The sequence below is a fragment of the Homarus americanus genome, unplaced genomic scaffold (assembly GCF_018991925.1).
Source record: "Homarus americanus isolate GMGI-L3 unplaced genomic scaffold, GMGI_Hamer_2.0 scaffold59578, whole genome shotgun sequence".
In the NCBI taxonomy this organism is placed as follows: domain Eukaryota; kingdom Metazoa; phylum Arthropoda; class Malacostraca; order Decapoda; family Nephropidae; genus Homarus; species Homarus americanus.
This window is the reverse complement of record NW_024712913.1, coordinates 5,208,793-5,217,319: the sequence shown is the minus strand read 5'-3', so window position 1 is coordinate 5,217,319 and position 8,527 is coordinate 5,208,793.

Below are 8,527 nucleotides of genomic sequence, written 5' to 3'. Positions count from 1 at the left end.
AACATTGCACACACACCACACTTACACTTTATTAGTAAACATGTGTGTGTGTGTGTGTGTGTGTGTGTGTGTGTGAGATGTATTACCACACCACACTCAATATCTTCATTAGTATGTGTCATGTGTGTGTGTGTGTGTGTATATTGTATAATAATAACACAACCACACTTTCATTAGTGAACATGTGTGTGTGTGTGTGTGTGTGTGTGTGTGTTGTAATACTCAAAACCACACCTACACTTTCATTAGTGAACATGTGTGTGTGTGTGTGTGTGTGTGTGTGTGTGTGTGTGTAAAGGTGACACACACCACACCTACACTTTCATTAGTGAACATGTGTGTGTGTGTGTGTGTGTGTGTGTGTGTGTGTGTGTGTGTGATAGTATAACACACCACACCTACACTTTCATTAGTGAACGTGTGTGTGTGTGTGTGTGTGTGTGTGTAGAAGCATTGACACACACCACACTTAATTTTCATTAGTGAACATGTGTGTGTGTGTGTGTGTGTGTGTGTGTGTGTGTGTGTGTGTGTGTGTGTGTTGATTGTATCACACCACACCTACACTCTATTAGTGAACGTGTGTGTGTGTGTGTGTGTGTGTGTGTGTGTGTGTGAAGCATTGTACACACACCACACCTACACTTTCATTAGTGAACATGTGTGTGTGTGTGTGTGTGTGTGTGTGTGTGTGTGTGTGTAAATATAGGCACACACACCACACCTACACTTTCATTAGTGAACATGTGTGTGTGTGTGTGTGTGTGTGTGTAGTTATTGTATAAACACCACACCTACCTCATTAGTGAACATGTGTGTGTGTGTGTGTGTGTGTAGTAGCTTAGAATACACACACCACACTTTCTCTCATTAGTGAACATGTGTGTGTGTGTGTGTGTGTGTGTGTGTGTGTGTGTGTGTGTGTAGTTGACACACACCACACCTACACTTTCATTAGTGAACGTGTGTGTGTGTGTGTGTGTGTGTGTGTGTGTAGTTATTGTATATACACACACCTACACTTCTATTAGTGAACATGTGTGTGTGTGTGTGTGTGTGTGTGTGTGTGTGTGTGTGTGTGTATACATTGTAACACACCACACCTACACTTTCATTAGTGAACGTGTGTGTGTGTGTGTGTGTGTGTGTGTGTGTGTGTGTGTGTAGCATGTACACACACACACTCACACTTTCATTAGTGAACATGTGTGTGTGTGTGTGTGTGTGTGTGTGTGTGTGTTATGGTACACACACCACACCTACACTTTCATTAGTGAACATGTGTGTGTGTGTGTGGAAGTATTAGACACACACCACACCTACACTTTCATTAGTGAACATGTGTGTGTGTGTGTGTGTGTGTAGTATTGTGGACACACACCACACTTACACTTTCATTAGTGAACATGTGTGTGTGTGTGTGTGTGTGTGTGTGTGTGTGTGTGTTATTGTAGCACACACCACATTCCACTTTCATTAGTGAACATGTGTGTGTGTGTGTGTGTGTGTGTGTGTGTGTGTGTGTGTGTGTAGAAGAGCAGTACACACACCACACCTTAACTTTCATTAGTGAACATGTGTGTGTGTGTGTGTGTGTGTGTGTGTGTGTGTGTGTGTGTGTGTGTGTGTGTGTGTGTAAAGACAGACAAACAACTTACACTTTCATTAGTGAACATGTGTGTGTGTGTGTGTGTGTGTGTGTGTGTGTGTGTGTGTAGAGCATTGCACACACCCACACTTACACTTTCATTAGTGAACATGTGTGTGTGTGTGTGTGTGTGTGTGTGTGTGTAGAAATATTTTACTCACCACACTTACACTTTCATTAGTGAACATGTGTGTGTGTGTGTGTGTGTGTGTTACTTATTCACACCACACCTACACTTTCATTAGTAAACATGTGTGGTGTGTGTGTGTGTGTGTGTGTGTGTGTAGTATTGTACACACACCACACCTACACTTTCATTAGTGAACATGTGTGTGTGTGTGTGTGTGTGTGTGTGTGTGTGTGGTACACACACACACCAACCTACACTTCTCATTAGTGAACATGTGTGTGTGTGTGTGTGTGTGTGTGTGTGTGTGTGTGTGTGTAGTGACACACACCACACCTACACTTTCATTAGTGAACATGTGTGTGTGTGTGTGTGTGTGTGTGTGTGTGTGTGTGTGTGTGTGTGTGTGTCTGTATACACACCACACCTACATTTTCATTAGTGAACATGTGTGTGTGTGTGTGTTTGTGTGTGTGTGTGTGTGTGTAGTGTAGACACACACACCTACACTTTCATTAGTGAACATGTGTGTGTGTGTGTGTGTGTGTGTGTGTGTGTGTGTGTGTGTGTAGACAGTGTATACCACACCTACACTTTCATTAGTGAACATGTGTGTGTGTGTGTGTGTGTGTGTGTTATCAGACACACACACACTACACTTCATTAGAACACATGTGTGTGTGTGTGTGTGTGTGTGTGTGTGTGTAGCTGTATTAACACCACACCTACACTTTCATTAGTGAACATGTGTGTGTGTGTGTGTGTGTGTGTGTGTGTGTGTGTGTGTGTAGTATTGTATTAATAATACACACTCCAATTTTCATTAGTGAACATGTGTGTGTGTGTGTGTGTGTGTAGGCATTGCACACACACCACACTTACACTTTCATTAGTGAACGTGTGTGTGTGTGTGTGTGTGTGTGTGTGTGTGTGTGTGTGTGTGTGTAAGTTGTAATACACACAACTCTTACACTTTCAATAGTGAACATGTGTGTGTGTGTGTGTGTGTGTGTGTGTGTGTGTGTGTGTGTGTGTGTGTGTGTATTACTGTACACACAACACACCTACACTTTCATTAGTATAAACATGTGTGTGTGTGTGTGTGTGTGTGTGTGTGTGTGTGTTATTTTTTACACACCACACCTACACTTTCATTAGTGAACATGTGTGTGTGTGTGTGTGTGTGTGTGTTATGTGTACAATAACAACTCCTCTACTCTATTAGTGAACATGTGTGTGTGTGTGTGTGTGTGGTGACTGTACACAATACACCACACTCACACTTCCATTAGTGAACATGTGTGTGTGTGTGTGCGTGTGTGTGTGTTACTGTGTGTGTGTGTGTGTATGTTACTGTACACACGCTACACCTACACTTTCATTAGTGAACATGTGTGTGTGTGTGTGTGTGTGTGTATGTTACTGTACACACACTACACCTACACTTTCATTAGTGAACGTGTGTGTGTGTGTGTGTGTTACTGTACACACCACACCAACTAAAATTGACTTTGATACTGTATCTAACCAGAAAAACAAAGTTACTATTAAGAGCAAGTGTAGTGTAATAAAAGTGTTTATAAACTGAGAATACTCCTGTTACCTTAGTCCCCCCGACACCACACTCCCTCTGCGGGAGCCCGGTTCACGGCCTCCCCTCACACCGCTAATGCAGATGCCAGTCTCCTTTGTCCTCTGTTACGAGTTGATTAGAATATAGTTAAAAGTCTACCCAGATCCCAACAGGCAACAAAACAAACAAAGACAATCGGTCTATAAAAGGGTAGACAAAGGATGCGAGTTTTGTTGTGTATAATAAAGTACCATAAATTCTTAACAAAATATTCAGCTTTCTATAATTTTACCCTTAACCATACTTAACCTAAACATACGCAACATTGGCTTAACAGTATATACATATTTATACAACATAAAAACAATCGTGAAGCAAGGTGGAGGTGGGGGGTAATATAAGATTACAAAATACTCAAGTGCAGTGCTGAGATGGCTGATGAGTAAGGCTGAGTATTGAAGAAGATGGTAGGTAGTCACTGTGCAGTAGGTTTCCAGGATAGGTGATCCTAGTGTGGTCACTTCCCAGAGTGAACTGAACTTTCCTCGATCTGGAGCTGATGAGGAAGACTTGGGAGGTGACGCAACAAACAGGATATGGAGAAGGAAACCCGGAGTGGTAACTAAGACTAGTCATACTGGTTTCGTCCCAAGATGGCGTTGCTCGTGGTGCTGGGTAGGTAGATCATGACAATAGATGGCGGGTGCTCAACACACCCCCTCCAAAGACCTCCTTAGCGGGCGCGAAGGAGGCGATCACCTGGTGCGTCTGGAGAGTAGCTGCTGTATTTCCACTGGAGCTCGGGATAAGGAGTCTGCAATCAGGTTGTCCACCCCTTTATGTGCCGGACTTGTAGATTATAGGGTTGGGTGAGGAGAGCCCAGCGGAGGATTCGCTGGTTGGAGGTCTTGTTGGTTTGGATGAAGATTAGGGTTGTTTGTGGGCGAGATTGAGGTAACATTCAAACTTTATTGCCAACACCAGAGCCAGGGCCTCCTTTGCTCTTAAGTGGTCTGATGTCCTACGTGGCACAACTCCTGCCAGGAGCACAGCCCCACTCCGACACACCGCTAAGCGTCGATTTGCAGATGGAAGGGCAAGGTGTAGTCAGGGGTGGACTACAGGCTTGGAGGCAAGGAAGGCTTTGAGGCGGTGGAAAGACTGGTCGCACCTCTGGTCTCGATGGGGACCGCAGAACTGGTAAGGTCTGTGAGGGGCCGGCCACGCTGGAGAAGTTACTGCAGAACCAGACGGTAGTAGCCGCACATCCCCAGGAAGCGATGAGTTCCTTCCTTGTCCTTGGAGTGGGGAAGGACAAGATGGTTTAACGTTTGCGTCCTTGGGTCTCACCATACCATGCCCAACGATATGTCCCAGGTAAGTCACTGAGTTCCGGCCCAAAAGCAGATTTAGCCAGGTTTATGGTGAATCCAGTCTCTGCAGTCGCGAACAGTATCTCCACGCACCAGATGTTCGTCCCAGCCATCCGACACCACCACCAGGTCATCCAGGTAGGCGAACATCCCATCTAGGTCCTGAATCAGGTAATTGATTGCCCTCTGGAATGTGGTGAGCATTAGAAAAGCCAAACGCCATAACCAAATATTGAAAAAGACCAAATGGAGTTATCAATGCAGTGTGTTACGAACCCCGCCATCTATTGTCATGATCTACCTACCCAGCACCACGAGCAACGCCATCTAGGGACGAAACCCGAGTATGACTAGTCTTAGTTACCACCCGGTTTCTTCCATATCCTGGTTGTTGCGTCACCTCCCAAGTCTTCCTCATCAGCTCCAGATCGAGGAAAGTTCAGTTCACCGGGACGTAACCACACTAGGATCACCTATCCTGGAAACCTACAGCACAGTGACTACCTACCATCTTCTTCAATACTCAGCCATCTCAGCACTGCACTTGAGTATTTTGTAATCTTATATTGCCTCCCATCCACCTTGCTTCAGATTGTTGTATGTTGTGTAAATATGTATATTCTGTTAAGCCAATGTTGGTATGTTTAGGTTAAGTATGTAAGTGGGTAAATTAAAAACTGAATATTTTGTTAGGAATTTATGTCTTTATTATACACAACAAAAACTAGCATCCTTTGTCTACCCTTTTATAGTCCGATTGTCTTGGTTTTTATTGTTGTTGCCTGTTGGGATCTGGGTAGACTTTTTACTATATTCTAAATCCCAACTATAACACCACCTCTAAGAGGGTTACGCTTCCCAACCACCGCTGGCCAGATTTCCTAGAGTGCCAAGCAGTCCTCGGCCCTCTGACGAGGTATATTATTGGTCGGGTCCTCCGCACTATGTCTGAGTTGACTGGAGACCCAAATATCAAGGCTTTAACTCTCCTGATGCACTGAGGAGCCAGGTGATTATGGTGTTGACCTTGACACTGCGGAGAGGATGCTTGGCTTTCAACTAGTTCAGTCCAGGAACAAGCGGAAGCGCCGAAAAGGCAGAAAACTTAGAGACCATCAACTACAACCTAACCCCCAAATGAAAGTAAGATTAAACTTCCTGAAGGTACACACTACTCCAGAAATCATATCTCTGGCTGACGATGCGGAAGATAAACACCCAGACGTTGAGTTTCAGTTCAGAGTCGGTGGTACATAAGATCATAAAATTCTGATTAGAAGAGACCCAGCAGTCATACAGGATCTCCTCACCAATAGTATAAGGGGAATAACCATGGAACAATCATCCCAATCATCGGAGCAAGGCGAAACTATCTTAATCATAGGGCTCGACCAGTGCCAGACCCCCAGCACTACTAGAAGCTCATCCCGACATCAGAAGGACGAAGCGACTCAGCAAGAATGCAGTCATTGCAGACTGGGTTGGCTCGAGGACCCACTCATATTCGAGTCCGTGGTGCCTATCGGACTTGAAGGTAACTCTCTATCGTCCATCAGCCCCTACCCGGAGCTGTTACAATTGAAAACAGCACTAGCCATGTGGCCCGATTATGCCCTCGATCTGCAGGTTCCTGCTCAAGGCAACAAAACAGTTGGAGTTCCTGTATGGCACCCTGACTGTCCTAGAGCTCCTACACCCTTTCAGCGCCCAGACCCGCCACCCAGGCAGATCTCAAGAAACACTACTGCTGCTAGGGTACTCCCTACGGCCAACCCCTGGCCCACCATCCACACCAAAGCTCCAGGATCATCACCAGCAGTCATCGAAAGATCAGCATGGGGCAACACAGACGTACCGACACAACAGGTAGCTGCCAACACACCCCATGAACACGCACAATGTGAAGAGATCAATGATATGAAAAATTAAATTTAAGAACTCAAAGCTCAATTTTCAGCTCAAACTGATATGTTAAGGAGCCTCTGTGATACACTGCAGAAAAGGAACACCACCAACACAATGCAGCAGCTATGGAAAGATTACAGTCAAACTGAAGATATTCAGATGTCAGTACCAGATGTGGAAACTCAAGACCCACCAGGAACTAGTGTCCACGCAGATGAAAATAGTGATACTGGTAACAGTTCTACTGATGCCTCTGTGGACATGGTCAGTGAAGGTGAACAAACACAAACAGAAAATGGTGGTGATGTCGAGTGTAACCAAAGTGTGTTGTTGTCTGCCACTGACATACAACAATTATTGAGCAGTACATGCTCTAGAAATGTTTCAAAAACGTTATGTGGCCTACTGCCTGCCGAAGGGACAAGCAGCGCAGAAAAGAACAGTATCATACAGTGCCTTTTGCTTCTTTCCAAATACAGTTCATAATGGCCAGTATTAATACCAGACAAAGATACAGAGCTGTGAAGGTGATGAGTTGGAACATCTCATCCCTTAGAAGACGATACCCTGACCTACACCACAAAGTTGTGACGGAGGACATCGATATTGTGTGTCTGCAGGAGTGTCTCACACCTAATGGTAAGCCCCCACCCAGTCTGCCCAATTATATGTACTGTATTATGATCCTAGTTCTACTCACACATGTTTGATGTATGTTAAGAAGTCACTCCCGCATGTACCTCTAGTATCCAAAAAGACTACCAACCTTCAGTACCATGGGATCACTATCCACCTGGGCAACTCCACACTCAACGTGCTAAACGCCTATGCTCCCTCAGATCAGCTTCAGTACACAGATCTCCCAGACTTTTTACACACTGAGCCCACTGTCCTGATGGGTGGCCTGAATACTAGACACAAGAAATTAGGTGACTCCACCACTGCCACCAATGGTAGGAGACTTATCTCACTTCTCAGCGCATATGAAGATGTTCAAATTATAGGTAATAATGAACCAACACACATCTATGGCGGGGGTCTAGACAAATGTATTGGCTTTAATCTATCATACACAACTCATAGCTCTGATGTTATCACTGATCTTATGTCTGACCACAGCCTAATCCAAGCTAGTATACATGTTGCCAATGACACCCCCACTGGTGGTAAGCTCAACAGACGTAGAATCACAGTCAAGCAAGAACATGAAAGCCAGTTCATAGATTTCATCCATGACTGGTACAAGGACCACAAGCCTGACAACTACCAAAGTTTCCATGACGATCTGATAGATAGGACTTATGCATACTTCACCAACAATGATTCCACCAAAAAAAGGAGAAAACGTGGTCAGCATAATGGGAACAGGCAACAGCAGTGCTATAATGACCCTCAGCTGAAAAAACTTAGGGCTAGAGTCAGGATGGTGGGTAAGGGTTACAAACAAATTAGAACACCTCAAATGTTGCACTTGTATCAAGCTTCCCTTGCTGCTGTCAGGGAACGTAAACGAACTTGTTAAGATAAAATGTATGGGAGACATATGTGAACAGTCGCTGAACCAATGCCATGCCATCCCTCAGCAAAGCCTGGAAAGACATAAAACACAATCAGAGGTAAAAACAGTAGACGACGTTCTCCATCCAAACCTCTGCAAAAGTCGAATGAGCTAATAAATAAAGTGGCCCAGTAACCAGCTATGACATGTTACCACAGACTTGTGACCTTTGATGAAGTCTGTAGAGAGAAGTAATCTTATTAACTTTATGCCAAATACAATGATGAGTGTGATGTTCCATATACTGAGTGGAAGGACGCCGTCCTCGCTAGGGGTAGGTCTACATTTCTGAGAGGACGGAGTCACCTACAGCATCAGCCGGACTATTAGGTGTGTGCTGGGC